Genomic DNA, 16045 nt, shown 5'->3' on the forward strand with positions numbered 1-16045 from the left:
GACCCTCCCTAGGGAGCCACCCCAAGTGTCCTAGATCCAACTGAGTTTGCAGATGTGCTACCATGACATTTCAGCTGTGGAAGTCACCTCCCGGCAGTCAGAGGGCAATGCTGCAACAGCCAGCCGGGGGAGCCTGAACTCAAAGGAGGAAGGAAAGGGGAGGTGGGAAGGGAAGCCTAAGCCGACTGTGCAGGTCTACCACACACACAGCATTCAGAGCAGTGGACCGCTTGTGTCTGTTCACATGCAATGGAAGTGAAGCAGAGTTTGACCGGCAGGATTCGAGCATCTTCCCATGGGCCATGACTGCTGTTTGCACCACAGCGCCACCTATTGTAGAGCAGCAGATTACAACGAGGGCTGCACTTGCCAGAGGGAACCGCTCTCACTTCACCTTTCAAAAGAAGTGAGCTACAGACAGGAATCAGACACTGCTGAGGCGGTGCAGCCGGCCCACTCTGTCTCTTTTGTGTTCACTGGCACGTTACAGAGCCTGTCTTTCACCTCCTCAGACGCTAACCAGACCTGCTGTCACAGAACAGGCGGGATAAAACTGGTGCACAAGCGCTGAGCGTGCCTCAGGTGACAGAGAGAGGTTGCAGTCTGCATGTCGACCTCATGCTTCCACGAGAAGTGCCTGCACTGAGTTACAGGTACTTACTGCCGAGGACATACGCTCCATAAATCATCCATGATCAGCACCAGCCATAGGCACAGTGAGGGACATCCCTGACACTTAGAGCCAGCTGAAAGCAAATGCTCTGAGGGCTTTTACTGCCGCCCTCCAGCCAAAATCACCATCTGCACCATTCCCCTGCTGGCACACCTGGAGCTAGCAAAGCAGAAGCAGGTGCTTCCTCCCCCTCAGTCACCCACCCAACCACCTTCGTGCAAGCCGGCTAAGGCCGCTGAGCACAAGTTCTCACGGACAGTAAAGATCTGTCCGAAGACAGGTCACAAATGAAAGCGAGTCTACTGTTTCAGCCAAGCTATTTTTTTCCAAGGCTAAATGGCTTTTTAGCCAAAAAAAAGGGGGAGGGGGGAATTGTCACTTTTCATGGAACGTTTTCTGGGTTTTGGAGGGGGGAAAAAACATTTTGGCGTTTTTTCAGCACAAGTCAGAAAATTTGCAAAGAAAATTTTTGCCACAATTGGGGGGGAGGGAAGACACACACACGCACTCACTTCTCTTCCCTCCCCCCATTCTAATTACATTTTTTATGGGCAGACAAATTCATGTCCTGCTATGCACTGCCCATATGCATGCCACCACGGCTGTGGACCTGTAGGCATGGTACTTGCCACTGCAGAAGATTTGCTGGTGGTGCAGCTGAGTCTGAGTATGCACCGATTAGCCATCACTTCCCAAAGCTTGAGAAGGGGGGGGATACACCGTACTGCACCGCAAACCCACCCTGGTACAGCTAATGGGGATGGATTGAATTATCCGGCATGAGATCCTTAAGCCTAATAATGGGGCAGCCCTATGTCACCCTTCACTCTTCTCCCTCCATATCCACTGGCATGGCTAGGAGAGAAGGAAACCCCCACAGGCCACATACCAGGAGTGGTACTTGTGTATGGCAAGAACGCCCTGAGGATGCCAATTTAGGGGCCTCATCACTGAGCATGGCCATGGCCACGGCCATGCAGGGGTGTGGATGCTCTGATGAGGAGTCCACATGGGGAATCCACAATTAACAGAGCTGGGAAATGATGGGCAAATTTTTAATCCTCTTCCATGAGGATCAAGGGCAGGGCCTGACCCAGCTGGGTTCCCCAAATGCTCAAGGCCTCCACACTCCAGCTGAGCCACTTGGTGCCTCCAGGTCCTGTCTTCCATTTGCGGAGACAAGGCCTTACAGGGCCATAGAGCCTAGTCCTGGTCTCTAGCCTCCTCTGCCCCTTCCAAAGGAGACCACTGGCATTTACTCATGTAAGAGCCATGAAGGGCCATTGTCGGGTGAATGGGGAGGGGTGGGACATATTGTGTCTCCAGTTCTCAGCAGAAAATGGCCTCTGAGAGGAAACAGGGGATGGAGAAGAATCTTTCCAAGTCCCAATCAAGAGACCTTGAGGAGCCAGGGCCCTCAGTGCTGGTAAAATAACAAAACTGGGGGACTTGCCCCGACTGCTGCGGGGGACTCTCCTGCAGGGCCAGCTGCAGTGTCACCCAACTGCCTCACACACTGATGTTTGGAGGGCTCCTTTGGTCACACAGGGTTGCAGGCCTTCAGCGTGTATTGCAGATGGGAATGTTGATACGCCTGGACCCAGTATCCTGAGACAGAGGGATGGAGTAGGTCACAGACTCAAGCACAAGTTACAACAGGACCCTATACCTATTGCCCCCAACCTCCGTCTGTCAGATGTGTGTGGGGCCTTCTATCTCCCCACCACATCCAGCTACCAGCATCATCTTCACACTGCCAACACCTCATACCCAAGATACCCCGCTGTCTCCTGCCTCTTCCGTCTTCTTCTTGACTCCTCAGTACCCTTGACTCCCTCCCATGGGCTCACAATGGTAGCACCAACCCCAGAATTCAATCCTATTATTATTGTTCATATTGCAGTAGGGCCTAGGAGCCCTAGTCATGGACCTGGGTCCCATTGTGCCAGGCACGGTACAAACTCACAGCACAAAGAGGTGATGGAGGAGGGCATGGTCGCAGCACAGAGCAGGAGTCATAACCTCTAGAGGTGGCGTGAGGTGGGATGGGGACAGGCTGTGAAGGCAGGGATTCATAGCTTCCAAGGCCAGGTGGGACCATTGTGATCATCTCATTTGACCTCCTGTGTAGCCCAGGCCAGAGAATATGCCTGCATGAATTCCTGTCTGAACTAAACTATGTCTTTTAGAAAAACATTCCATCTTGATTTTCAAATTTCTATGAGCGGCTGCGTTTGCAGCAACGGCAAAGGAAGAGCCAGGGGAGGGATGCATGGAGATGGGGGATGCCTTCAAAGTGCTGGGTGGGGGAGATGCCCTTCGCAGCAGGGTTTGGAATGGACCAAGGGAGTGAGATGGGCTTGGACAAGGCAGGGAGGATAGTGCAGAGACAGGAGGCGACAAGGGCCCGGACAAGCATTCTAGCTGGGCTGATGGGCAGCAGAGGCTGAATTTAGTGACAGGATACAGGGAGAAGCAGCAAGAGTTAGACGGAGCCTGGATGCAAGGATGGAGAGAAGGCTGAGTGTCAGAGAACGCCCAGGTGTAGAGCAGACGAGAACCCCTTCAGTGCTGTTACTATCCCAGCGCCCTGCCCCATCCTCATTCATGCAGGGAGGGGAGACTACCCGTGGGGGCCCTCTACCAGCCCCACCTCACCAGCACTGAGGGGAGAGGCTTACCTTCCCAGCTTTCCTCCACTCTTTCCCAGGCATCTGACTCTGGAACCTGCAGGCCCAGGGCCCTTGGTGGAGAATAGACACGGTCAAGCTCCCTGCTCCAGTGAGATCTTCCTACGCCCCAGCCTTGTCCACATAACAGGGCTTCCCACCCACCCTGGCCACCCTCAAGGGATGAAATCAGCTCCTGAGCTCAGGGACAGAGGGGCTATGGCCAAGGAGAGGCAGAGTGTGCAGGCCGGCAGGTGTATATGTGCGCACACGTGTCCACATCCCCCACCAGGCCTGTGAGTGCACACACAGCCTCCACTCTCCCTCACCCTGTTCACTTCCCCAGCCAGAAAGGGGCAGCAGGATCCTGGTAAAGGCTGCACAGGTCAGCCATCAAGCTCTGCACTGAGGCCCTAACTCAGGGTCCTAGTTAAGATCCAAGGTCAGCCTCTCATCCGTGCCGCACAGTCCCTGGGCCATGTCCCCCAAGAGGGGCTTTGCTCGTGGCACAAAAGGATCCTTGGGGAGCATTCGTTGCCCCCTACCTAGATAATCCCCATCCTAGCATATGCTGAGCCCCCTCTCAGCCAGGGCAGGCTATGCTACAGACATAGGCTCCTTTTCCTCCCGGAAGACAGACCAGGCCAGTTCCTGGTTCTGCTCCCTGTGCCCCAACCAGTCCAGTGCTCCTGGGTCGCCCTGGCAGAGCTGCCACCAGGAGCAGTCCCTCAGCTCAGACAGACGGGCCCTCGATTGGCTTTGGAGTCAATGACATTCCTGCTCTGGTCCCCTGGGTTTTCCTTTGCTGGTCATCCCTCCCCTCCCAGGGACTGGCAGCCAGGATGGACAGGCCCTGGGTGCCGAGAGCCTGGGTGGGTGAGGGGTCCTGCAGCCCAAGACGTGCCACCATTTTGGCTGCTTATGAATCCCTGAGAGAGGCACTAGTACACAGAGAACCGGCCGCTACGGAGCTGTTTCACACAGAGCAGAGCTCTCTGGCCCACCAGACACACCATCATGCTGGAGAGAAGCCCTCTGGAGCATTCAGCATCCGGTGTCCCCACCAGCTGCCTGTGGGAGGACAGGCCATTCTCAGAGCTGGCACACCCTAAGGGATCAGGCCAGAGACCCTAAGCCCTGGGGAGTTAGATGAAGGAACCATTCCATGGAGACAGTCCCTGGGGGCAGGATGAACACTGACCCCCTGAACAAGGTGAGGCAAATAACATGACCCCAACCAGCTGGAGATCTGCCTCTGGCCCCAGGGCACCTGCTGCTTGGGATGGACACACGGAACCCCCAGGGTTTAGTGTGTGAACCCTAAAGGCTCAGAAACCAGAAAGAAAATAAAAAGGACCCAACGTATATTGTCTTTTTTTTTCCCACTCTCATTTTTTTTAAGACAATCTTACGATTTTTGGGGAGTGGGAGGGACCTTTATGGATGCTTGGGGTTGAAATATTGTAATAATACTAGGAGGACTTGTGGCACCTTAGAGACTAACCAATTTATTTGAGCGTGAGCTTTCGTGAGCTACTTTCCTCCTTTTCTTTTTGCGAGTACTGACTAACATGGCTGCTACTCTGAAACCTGTAATAAGACGGCTTTTCTCAGTCTTGTCTGTTTTGACCAAAGCTCTTTGGGGCAGGGACTGTCTTTACGTTGTTATGAAGAATTCACTTACCGCTAGAGCACCTCCTTCTGGTCACGTATGGCATAGCAGCTCCCCCCACCATGCCACCCCCTGCCAACAGTTGCTTCAGCACTATGATAATCTCCCAGTCCCGCCAGACAGGTCAAAATTTAATCCACCCCTTCTGGGATCACAATCTAACTATCCTCACCAAAAGGCCTTCAGCCCCAACTCCAGGTCCAGAGGCCATCACATCTTTCTCTCAGATCTCTCCTGTGGCCCTTAGCCACTTCTCAGGGGCTTCACACCACCTTCTCAATTGGCCATAAGGGAACCCAGGCCTTCACTGCACATCAGGTTGCAGCCCAGGGACCCCATAACCAGCAGTCAAGGTCTGCTCAGTCCCACTCCTTGCTGCTGCTTCCCTAGGCTTCTTCCTACCCCACCTTCAGAGGCCTTCTCCCCCACAACCTCTCTGGCTTCACCCTAATTTCAGGGCCAGGACTCTCAGGCCCTCTCCAGGAATCCCCTAACAAAATCCCAGCCTAAAAGTATAAAAAAAAGCCTGATTCTGCCCTCTCCTCCTTCTCAATTAAATGTCTCTTGGGGATCCCTCTGTAGAGGCCCCCATCTTGCCCTTTGGCCATGGCTTCCTTCCAGAGCGCACTCCATGTCACTCCTGGCCACTTGCAGTCTGCCCCACTCAGGAGAGGACCCCAGGCCTTGGTATCCTTCAGGTTTCCATCTCTCTAACCCCAGAGTGAGACTGCATTCATGGTAGAAAGTTGGCTAGATTGTCGGGCTCAACGGGTAGTGATCAATGGCTCCATGTCTAGTTGGCAGCCGGTGTCAAGTGGAGTGCCCCAGGGGTCGGTCTTGGGGCCGGTTTTGTTCCATATCTTCATAAATGATCTGGAGGATGGTGTGGATTGCACTCTCAGCAAATTGCAGATGATACTAAATTGGGAGGAGTGGTTGATACGCTGGAGGGCAGGGATAGGATACAGAGGAACCTAGACAAATTGGAGGATTGGGCCAAAAGAAATCTGATGAGGTTCAATAAGGATAAGTGCAGGGTCCTGCACTTAGGACGGAAGAACCCAATGCACAGCTACAGACTAGGGACCGAATGGCTAGGCAGCAGTTCTGCGGAAAAGGACCTAGGGGTGACAGTGGATGAGAAGCTGGATATGAGTCAGCAGTGTGCCCTTGTTGCCAAGAAGGCCAATGGCATTTTGGGATGTATAAGTAGGGGCATAGCCAGCAGATCGAGGGACGTGATCGTTCCCCTCTATTCGACATTGGTGAGGCCTCATCTGGAGTACTGTGTCCAGGTTTGGGCCACCCACAACAAGAAGGATGTGGATAAATTGGAGAGAGTCCAGCGAAGGGCAACAAAAATGATTAGGGGTCTGGAACACATGACTTATGAGGAGAGGCTGAGGGAACTGGGATTGTTTAGTCTGCAGAAGAGAAGAATGAGGGGGGATTTGATAGCTGCTTTCAACTACCTGAGAGGTGGTTCCAGAGAGGATGGTTCTAGACTATTCTCAGTGGTGGAAGAGGACAGGACAAGGAGTAATGGTCTCAAGTTGCAGTGGGGGAGGTTTAGGTTGGATATTAGGAAAAACTTTTTCACTAGGAGGGTGGTGAAACTGGAATGCGTTACCTAGGAAGGTGGTAGAATCTCCTTCCTTAGAAGTTTTTAAGGTCAGGCTTGACAAAGCCCTGGCTGGGATGATTTAACTGGGGATTGGTCCTGCTTTGAGCAGGGGGTTGGACTAGATGACCTCCTGAGGTCCCTTCCAACCCTGATATTCTATGATTCTTTCAGAGCCTGGTTTGGGTACATACCCACTCACATAGGTGTATGTACTGCTCTTAGCACAGTGAGGATCTCTTGGAGCTACTGCAATGCAATTACATCTGACTTCCCTTTAAACACTCGCCACCACCACTAAATACCACTAGGCCCAGAACTGTTTTCGAGCTTTATTTCTGAATGCAAAGGTAGGAGGATCTCCACAAATAACATTTTCTCTGCCTCTGGCCACTGAAAATGGGCAGGAAATACTTGCTGGCAGAATCTCAGACTTGCCACCTCGAGTATCTGAACTGCTCCAGTGGCTGGTGATGAGGCTCTGCCAATGACAGCTCAGGTAAAACTGTTACTAATTCAAGTAACGTCCAACTGTGAGCATTTTACGGGCAGTGCAGAGTTTAATAATCCCAGTGCTTCTGAACATGTGGAGCAAAACTCAGCCCTACCACACATTGATTCATAGGGTCATGGACATTAGAAAGGGAAACATCCTATTAAATCACCTGGCCATCCCCTGCCAATGCTGGGCTGTTCCCTACAGTCCAATCCTCAGTGCCATGTCCAGTCTAGTTCTACATGACCCATGCAAAGGGGCTTCCATCTCTTTCCTCATGTGCTGATACATCAATTGGGGGAAGTTCTGTCCCTTGTGACATGGACCTGCCCAGAATAATGATTCATTGCAAGCCAGCCAGCATTTCTGGAGGTGACCCTAGGAGAGGCTGGGTCTTTGTCTCCCTCTAGTGGCTGCTCCACCTAAGATGTGCAAGTCAGCTACTATTTCCAGCTAAGGAACATAATCCTTTATCTTAGGCAAGAGAGGTTTATGCTTTTAGCTTCCTAGGTCCTGGCTTCAAATGCTGCTGTTGGCTCATGCACAGCTGGTCAGACTTAGGTTGGCATCTTCAAAAGCACTCAGAGGTGACCTAACTGCTCTCACTGAAGTCAGTGGGGGCTTACCGCTGACTTAGGCCAAGGTCTCTCTCTTGTGCATTCTGAAAAGGGTATTTTCCAACAGATGCATGCACCTGAGTCCCATTAATAGGAGTTGCACACATACATTGCAGAGAGGGTGAATACATGTGAAGGTGCAGGGAGAGAGAGAGAAACATCAGGTGTATCTGAAAGATCGAGGCAACATCACATTGTTTAAACACTTTAATGTAGCCAGAGCCTTCTATTGGTAGCAGCAGAAGGTTATCATCATCTATGTGGACCTGCCTCTAAAGGGTGATAGAGACACACACACTTTGCCAGCGGGTTTCAGCTCCCATTCTCCCGTGCTCTCTCTCAAACCCATCCATCCTTTGCTGTCTAGAAAAAAAGCTGTTTAATGCACTGGCAAGCCCCCTGTTTGTCTCCATCTCCCTCTTGTGGCAGATCAACACAGACAGTAACAGCCTTCTCCTGCTGCAGTTACTTGGTGAGCTCAAGTGGTGGAGGTCTGTGCTGTGGATCTAAGATTCCAACCCTACTGGTGATGCATGTGGATGTCAACATGGTTCCAGATATAAAATTTGAAAAAATAAAAATTCTAAGTGTTTAAAAAAAACTGAGGAAATCCCATCCCCAAAAGTCATGTTAGAAGAACATTATTCAGGTCAAAGTCAAGCACTCAAAAGTTAGGAAATACCAGAATTAAGGGTGCCTGGGCAATGTTAATTTGGTTCCCAGGACTCTGGCCTCACTCAGTACACAGTACGTCCCCCTGCTCTGGGGATAAATCAGGGCTGTGCAGTGAAGGAAGCGGTTGTCTGTAGGGCCCCTGTCTCATTCGTTGCAGAAGCTGGAAAGTGTGCAGTGAATGAGGCCAGGGACTGCAGAAAGAGAGGATGGTCTCATGGTAAAGGCAGTTAAAGGGTGCCCTGGAGAACTGGGTTCTATCCCTGCTTCAGCAATGGAGCGCCTCTGTAATGCTCATTAATGGTGTGTGTACACTTAAAATGCCGTAGCTGCACTGCTGTAGCTCTTCAGTGTAGACACTTTCTACGTTCTCCTGGCAGGGTAGGTAATCCACCCCTGAAGCTCTAGCTAGGTCAACAGAAGAATGCTACCCCAGGGGTTAGGTTGGTATAGCTGTCTCTCTCAGGGGTGTGGATTTCTCAGTGCAGACCAGGCCGAAGTCACTTACACCAAACTTTTCAGAGGTGTCACTAAGTGTATGTGCTTCATTTTCTGGGGACCCAGTTTGAGCCCCAAGGGGTCTGATTTGCAGAAGTGCTGGGTGCTTACAACCACAGCTAACGTCAAGGGAACTGTGATCTGAACGTATAAAGTGCTACCAAATGCCTTGGGAAATCAGGACCTGGGCTTTTCAAACTGGGCACCCAAAATTAATAGACACTTTAGGCTTTGATGTCTGTGCTGCAATTCCCCCAGCTGTAAAATGGGGACAACAATACCTCTCAGCTCACAGCAGAGCTGGGAGAGAAATGCATTCACATTTGTAAAGAAGTAAGATACTACAGTGAGAGCACTACAGAAAAGCCCAGGAGGATATCAATAATTCTGTATTCAGTGCAGGGTTTGGATGCTGTGCCTTAAAGAAGGCTTGAGGCCACATGTTGAAAAACAAGTATAACAAATATTAAATAGCTGCCCATGTGGTGAGTACTGTCCATCCTGGAGACTGAATGAGGCAGGGGTCCTATGGGAAAAATAGCATGTGATCGTATCTTTACAGAATGTATCATAATGAACTTACACAAGGGGGGCAAATTAAGGTTGCACGGGAAAGCTTAACTCTGACATTTCCTAACCTTTGAGTACTTGACTTTGCAACCTTAAAATTCTTTAAACAGTTTTTCCCTTTTGTCAAATTTCTAGAGCGAAGACCGACTAACAGATACAGATACAGATACAGCACCTCCTTGGGAAGAGAACTCAAAGCTGAAGTGGTGCAGGCACTTACAACTGCATTTGTAATCATAAGAGTTGCTTTTTAAAAGATTATCTGGGCATCCAAGTTAGTGGAGAAAAACAAACATTAATCTCTCCGAATCACAGAATATCAGGGTTGGAAGAGACCTCAGGAGGTCATCTAGTCCAACCCTCTGCTCAAAGCAGGACCAATCCCCAACTAAATAAATGTGAAATAAATAAAAGTGCCTAACTACTTCATTAAGGCAGACTATGGCGGCAAAGAAGCAGGATGTATATTTATTGAATTGAGCCCTATGAGAAAAAAAGGAGGAAAATAAGCTTCTACTTGTTATGGTGATAGGCATAAAAAAAAGCCCAGGAAAATAAAAACTACAGAATCATTTGTTATCCTGTTAGGACATCATGCTTAAAAATCAACGTTTTATAGCTAAAAAAGCCCAAACCCACAATTACTTGAAGAGACAAAGTTTGGGAGTAAAGCATAAGACTTACTGGTTTTAACCCACAGGTATCCCTGTGTGTTTCAGATTACACTATCCCACAACTGAGGTGGTGGTGGTGGGTTATTGGAATTATTAATAATATATCAATGTTATTAATATGGGAAATCACCAAACACCTATTTAACCAGTAAATCCAAAGGCCAACTGGTACTTGATGCAGTTGCTCTAAACAGGTCTAACAATCTAAAAATAAGCAGTCACTACAGTAACAAAGTACTCCGAAGCACGTGATCAGTATACTTACAAACCGGCCAGACCTGAGGATAGCAGTCTCATTCTGGCTGGTGTGTTCCAGTATGATCAGGTGGGTCTGACAAAGAACACCTCACATTCATAACTCCTTATACCCTTTCACAAACGAGTGCTGTCATGGCCAATTACTGACTCCAGCTAAAACCACTCTGAGACAGTTCCCCCTTATTGCCAGCCCATTTTTTCTTCCCAAGACCTTTGCTCCCCTCCTTGCTGACCAGCAGGTTTTGCACCTGGGTTCACGTAGAGATAACACTGGTATGTGGGTTGGGAATGGCCACGTTGGCCCGTTTTTGGACAGATTTCTTTTGTCTTATTTAAAACTAGCTGCAGTCACCCCTATCGGTCATAGGCCTTCTTTTTAGAAACTTCCCCTTACCTCATTAGTTATTCTTTACACACAACATCCTCCCTACTTCATTCCTTCTGGCCTTTTAACTCATTATTTTCAAGACCTTTCCATCAAAAACCAAGTGAAATTCACTGCTTTGAAATTAAACCAGGCAAAATGTGATGGTTTGGGAGGAGTTTTGTCTTGAGATTTTCGATTAATTTAAAACCAGAAACACAGCAACATTCAAGGGTACAAATCTACCTAAGCTAAAACTGAAGCGAATGCCCTCACACTCTCCTATTGCACTGCTCTGATCAGGGCCCTTTACAATGGTCAAGAAGTCTGGCTGTTGTTCTAGACCTTTTCTCTAAGCCCACTGAAGTCAATGGAAAGATTCCCATTGGTTTTAGTGGACTTTGCATGAAGGCCTCACTGCTTCTCACCCATCCACCTCCTCATTCATCTCAGATGATTTTTAATCCTGGCATTTGATCTTGACATGACATTTTAATTTTGTCAAACAATTGGTGCATTAGGTAGGCGAAAACTGCACACACCAGTGCATAGAGTAACCATGGGTTTCTAAGAGGTAACTTTTGGTAGAACCATTGCCGACTGGGCTCAGTGCAGGAATTCCAGGGTGGAAGTCTCTTGCCTGACTTACACAGGTCGGACCAGATGATCGTAATGGCACCTCCTGGCCTGAACTTCCATGGAGGACGACATAAAACCTTTGGAATGTGCGAGCACCGCTTTGTGTCACGGCACGTGCTTGATTACTCACATATGGAGCTATGGCACGTTAAAGAAATGCCTGTGTTTTGATATGAATGACATCAATGTTCAGTGACTTTGAGCTCAATATGAAAACAAACAACCTGGACAAACCTCCATTGAAGAAACATAGCCGGAAATGAGCTCAAGCCATTACTCGCATATGGGTTTGGGTTTTTGGTTTGTTTTTTTCCAAATGAGTGGTTCCTCCACACACTAATCCAAAGGGTTGGAAATATCCTCCAGCAGGTTAGAATCCAAGCTGCTAGTTCATCTTAAAATTGAGGGCAAGAGGCTGCCCCACTGGTCATACACTGATTCAGACCAGCTGAGGCTCTGGGTGTCCATATGAACCTATACAAAGCTTTTTGAAGGGTTGCATAAAACAATTATCTTGTGCTATCAGTTTAAAATGTGCTGCTTTTTAATTCCATTGGGTATCCCCTTGTCATTGTCATAAGCAGAGAAACAGGAGCTCCTGACTATATCTGACTCTGTCCTATGATCATGCCCCTCTTTCTCCATCAATGTCCCGTACAATTTTTGCCTACTTGATCAGCCAGACCTTTATTTTGAATCGCTGTGGTTATAAGCCAGGCATAAGGGAGCTCTTTTCTTAGGCCTTGTGATCCAGGTCATAATCAATGTTCCACAGCATCTTCCAGCTCAAGCTCTTTGGTTTTCACACCTAATGGGGGCGAATCAGTTTAGATGGAAACAGGCAGAATGCCAATCCAGGCTCGTGGAGCAAAGCCGTGGAGCGTCACGTTCCAGAGTGTTCAAGTTCAAGTGGAAGTAACTGGATCCTCTCCTGGGACTACACAAAGGGCATTCAGTGCATGGGATTTCCAGAAGGCCCTAAGTTAGTCAGCCACACGAGTCCCATTGAAAGTCAATGTTGTGCTCCCAACTCTAAGGCGCTTTTGAAAATCCCACCTAGTATCAGCACACAGGCCACATTCACCACTCAGGTAAAGAGAACAGGGGCAACCCAGGTTAGAGTTATTTAGACTTTGGTGCATGCATAGACCGAGAGAGATGAGAGAGAGCTTGTCTGCGTGGCAGGGCTGTGGGACAAGTTATAGTTTGGCTCAGCTATGCTATATGGCGGATACTGTCATAGAATCATAGAATCATAGAATATCAGGGTTGGAAGGGACCCCTGAAGGTCATCTAGTCCAACCCCCTGCTCAAAGCAGGACCAATTCCCAGTTAAATCATCCCAGCCAGGGCTTTATCAAGCCTGACCTTAAAAACCTCTAAGGAAGGAGATTCTACCACCTCCCTAGGTAACGCATTCCAGTGTTTCACCACCCTCTTAGTGAAAAAGTTTTTCCTAATATCCAATCTAAACCTCCCCCACTGCAACTTGAGACCATTACTCGTTCTGTCATCTGCTACCATTGAGAACAGTCTAGAGCCATCCTCTTTGGAACCCCCTTTCAGGTAGTTGAAAGCAGCTATCAAATCCCCCCTCATTCTTCTCTTCTGCAGACTAAACAATCCCAGCTCCCTCAGCCTCTCCTCATAACTCATGTGTTCCAGTCCCCTAATCATTTTTGTTGCCCTTCGCTGGACTCTCTCCAATTTATCCACATCCTTCTTGAAGTGTGGGGCCCAAAACTGGACACAGTACTCCAGATGAGGCCTCACCAATGTCGAATAGAGGGGAACGATCACGTCCCTCGATCTGCTCGCTATGCCCCTACTTATACATCCCAAAATGCCATTGGCCTTCTTGGCAACAAGGGCACACTGCTGACTCATATCCAGCTTCTCGTCCACTGTCACCCCTAGGTCCTTTTCCGCAGAACTGCTGCCTAGCCATTCGGTCCCTAGTCTGTAGCTGTGCATTGGGTTCTTCCGTCCTAAGTGCAGGACCCTGCACTTATCCTTATTGAACCTCATCAGATTCCTTTTGGCCCAATCTTCCAATTGGTCTAGGTCCTTCTGTATCCTATCCCTCCCCTCCAGCGTATCTACCACTCCTCCCAGTTTAGTATCATCCGCAAATTTGCTGAGAGTGCAATCCACACCATCCTCCAGATCATTTATGAAGATATTGAATAAAACCGGCCCCAGGACCGACCCTTGGGGCACTCCACTTGATACCGGCTGCCAACTAGACATGGAGCCATTGATCACTACCCGTTGAGCCCGACAATCTAGCCAGCTTTCTACCCACCTTATAGTGCATTCATCCAGCCCATACTTCCTTAACTTGCTGACAAGAATACTATGGGAGACTGTGTCAAAAGCTTTGCTAAAGTCAAGAAACAATACATCCACTGCTTTCCCTTCATCCACAGAACCAGTAATCTCATCGTAAAAGGCGATTAGATTAGTCAGGCATGACCTTCCCTTGGGGAATCCATGCTGGCTGTTCCTGATCACTTTCCTCTCATGCAAGTGCTTCAGGATTGATTCTTTGAGGACCTGCTCCATGATTTTTCCAGGGACTGAGGTGAGGCTGACTGGCCTGTAGTTCCCAGGATCCTCCTTCTTCCCTTTTTTAAAGATTGGCACTCTAAAATGAGACTATCACACATTTTTCTTCTGCTCTCCAGCTCGGTTCAGTATAGATTCCTGCATGGATGACAGAGTATTTTTCTTCAGTTAAGCGATGCCAAATCCAGAAGAGTTCCTGCCCCTGCCGTGAAACATCATAATACACAGTGATGCAAAAAGCAGCTTTACAAACATCGATATCTCAGCCCCCATGTTTAATATCAGTGACATCCCTTTCATTGGTCAAAAGCATCATATTGCATATTCTTATGGAGTGAGAAGTGGGAAGGAAAAGAGAGTAGCCTCTTGGGGATATTTTGTCAGGGCTATAAATACAGAGCTTTCTCTTTTGCTATTTCAGTGCTTCTCATCTCAAAACCCGAAAGTCATGGATGAAAAGTTGGCATCTTTCACCAAGCTTTTTGAAACCTCAAGTAAAAGTTTTATGGGCACAAAGTTCTTATTTTATGCCAACAAGTTAGCCAACCACTGGTGAAAATGGTGAGTAGATTTTGCATTTATGCTGGTTTTTTGTGTGTGTGGGTTTTTTTTCCTTGACGTCATGTTAAAGCACACTTGGTGAACCACAATGTGCCCGACATAGTGCAGGGACAAACTTTAAAAAACAATCATGCTTTTCTTTCCAAAGTGTAAAGTCAAAATTAGTACAGCTCTAATTACAAAAAAAATTAAAAATAAGGAAAAAAGCAAGAAAGGCAGACTGAAGCACCCAGTTTACTAACCGAATCCACGGTGTATGGAATTTGATATACACTTCACTTATCAAGTCAACATCCTAGCACTATGTACTGCTTTTGCTTGTGGACTTTCAAAGTAATTTAGCACGGCGGACAACTGCAGTGCTGAATACCTCCAGCCTGAGTCTTATTAAAGGCTATTTTCATACCTGTAAACTAACAGAACAATGCCCCATTTTAAAATTAATAAATATTGTTATTAACAGATTTAAACAAAGCTGGCTTTCATTCCTTTATTTAGTGGTGCATTTGGTGAAGCACTTAAGAGGAGGCCATTCCAACGCACACATATAACTGTTTTAATTGCATCCTGTGAATTTATTTTTCCAGGGAGAAATATTTCTCAGGGAAAATGTCTATAAAAGTAACTTTAGAAGCAATGTAATTTTGTGTGTGTTTCCTATAGGAAATCTGTTTAGTTTAAGTCCCAAGTTCTAACACTCCCTTTTATGCAGCAATGTAACCTGAAGAATGCTGTTGACAGCTGTATAAAGCCCCAGTATCTCTTCTGAAATTAAATCGCTGATGGATTTGTGAGGTAGATCTTGGTGGGACCTCACTTCCTTTCTTTTGCTTGGAAGGCTCACTCCTCTCCTCCACAACAGAAAACTTGATCCATCTTCCATTGACTCACTACACGGGGAAGCTCCAGGAGCAGATTGACCTCCACGTGTTAGAGCTTTGTCTGCTAGTTATTTTTAATTTTGTTTATTTAACCCAGGCAGCCCCCCTGGGTACTTTACACTGCTTTCCCAGCTACACTAAGTAAAACATTATGGATTTCAGAACTAACAAAACGAGAGAGTTCCCAGGAACCGTGTTCCTCTTGGGAAATGTTCGGTTTAGCTTAGAAGTTTAGCAACTCAAAGAGCCGGAAGTTCCAGTCTAAAGTCAGAATCCTCTCCCCGCCATTCGTCTGCTCACAGATCATTCGGATGGTGCACCAGAGCACCCATCCCCATTGACTCTACAGAGAGGCAGTATGATCCGGTCGGCACTCTAGTGAGAGTCAGGACACCTGGGTTCTATTCCAAATCTGTAAGATGGGGATAAAAATACTTCAATTGTCAGATTAGACAGACAGCTTTTTGGGGTAAGGGCGGTCTCTCACTGTGTGCATGTACAGCACCAAGCACGATCAGGTCCTCCTGATATCACCTAGGGCCTCTAAGTGACGCTGTAATGCAAATCATAATAAGTGCTAACTATAGTGTTTTCAATCCACATTGTATTCTA

The sequence above is a fragment of the Lepidochelys kempii genome, chromosome 11 (assembly GCF_965140285.1).
Source record: "Lepidochelys kempii isolate rLepKem1 chromosome 11, rLepKem1.hap1, whole genome shotgun sequence".
NCBI classification, from domain to species: Eukaryota; Metazoa; Chordata; order Testudines; family Cheloniidae; genus Lepidochelys; species Lepidochelys kempii.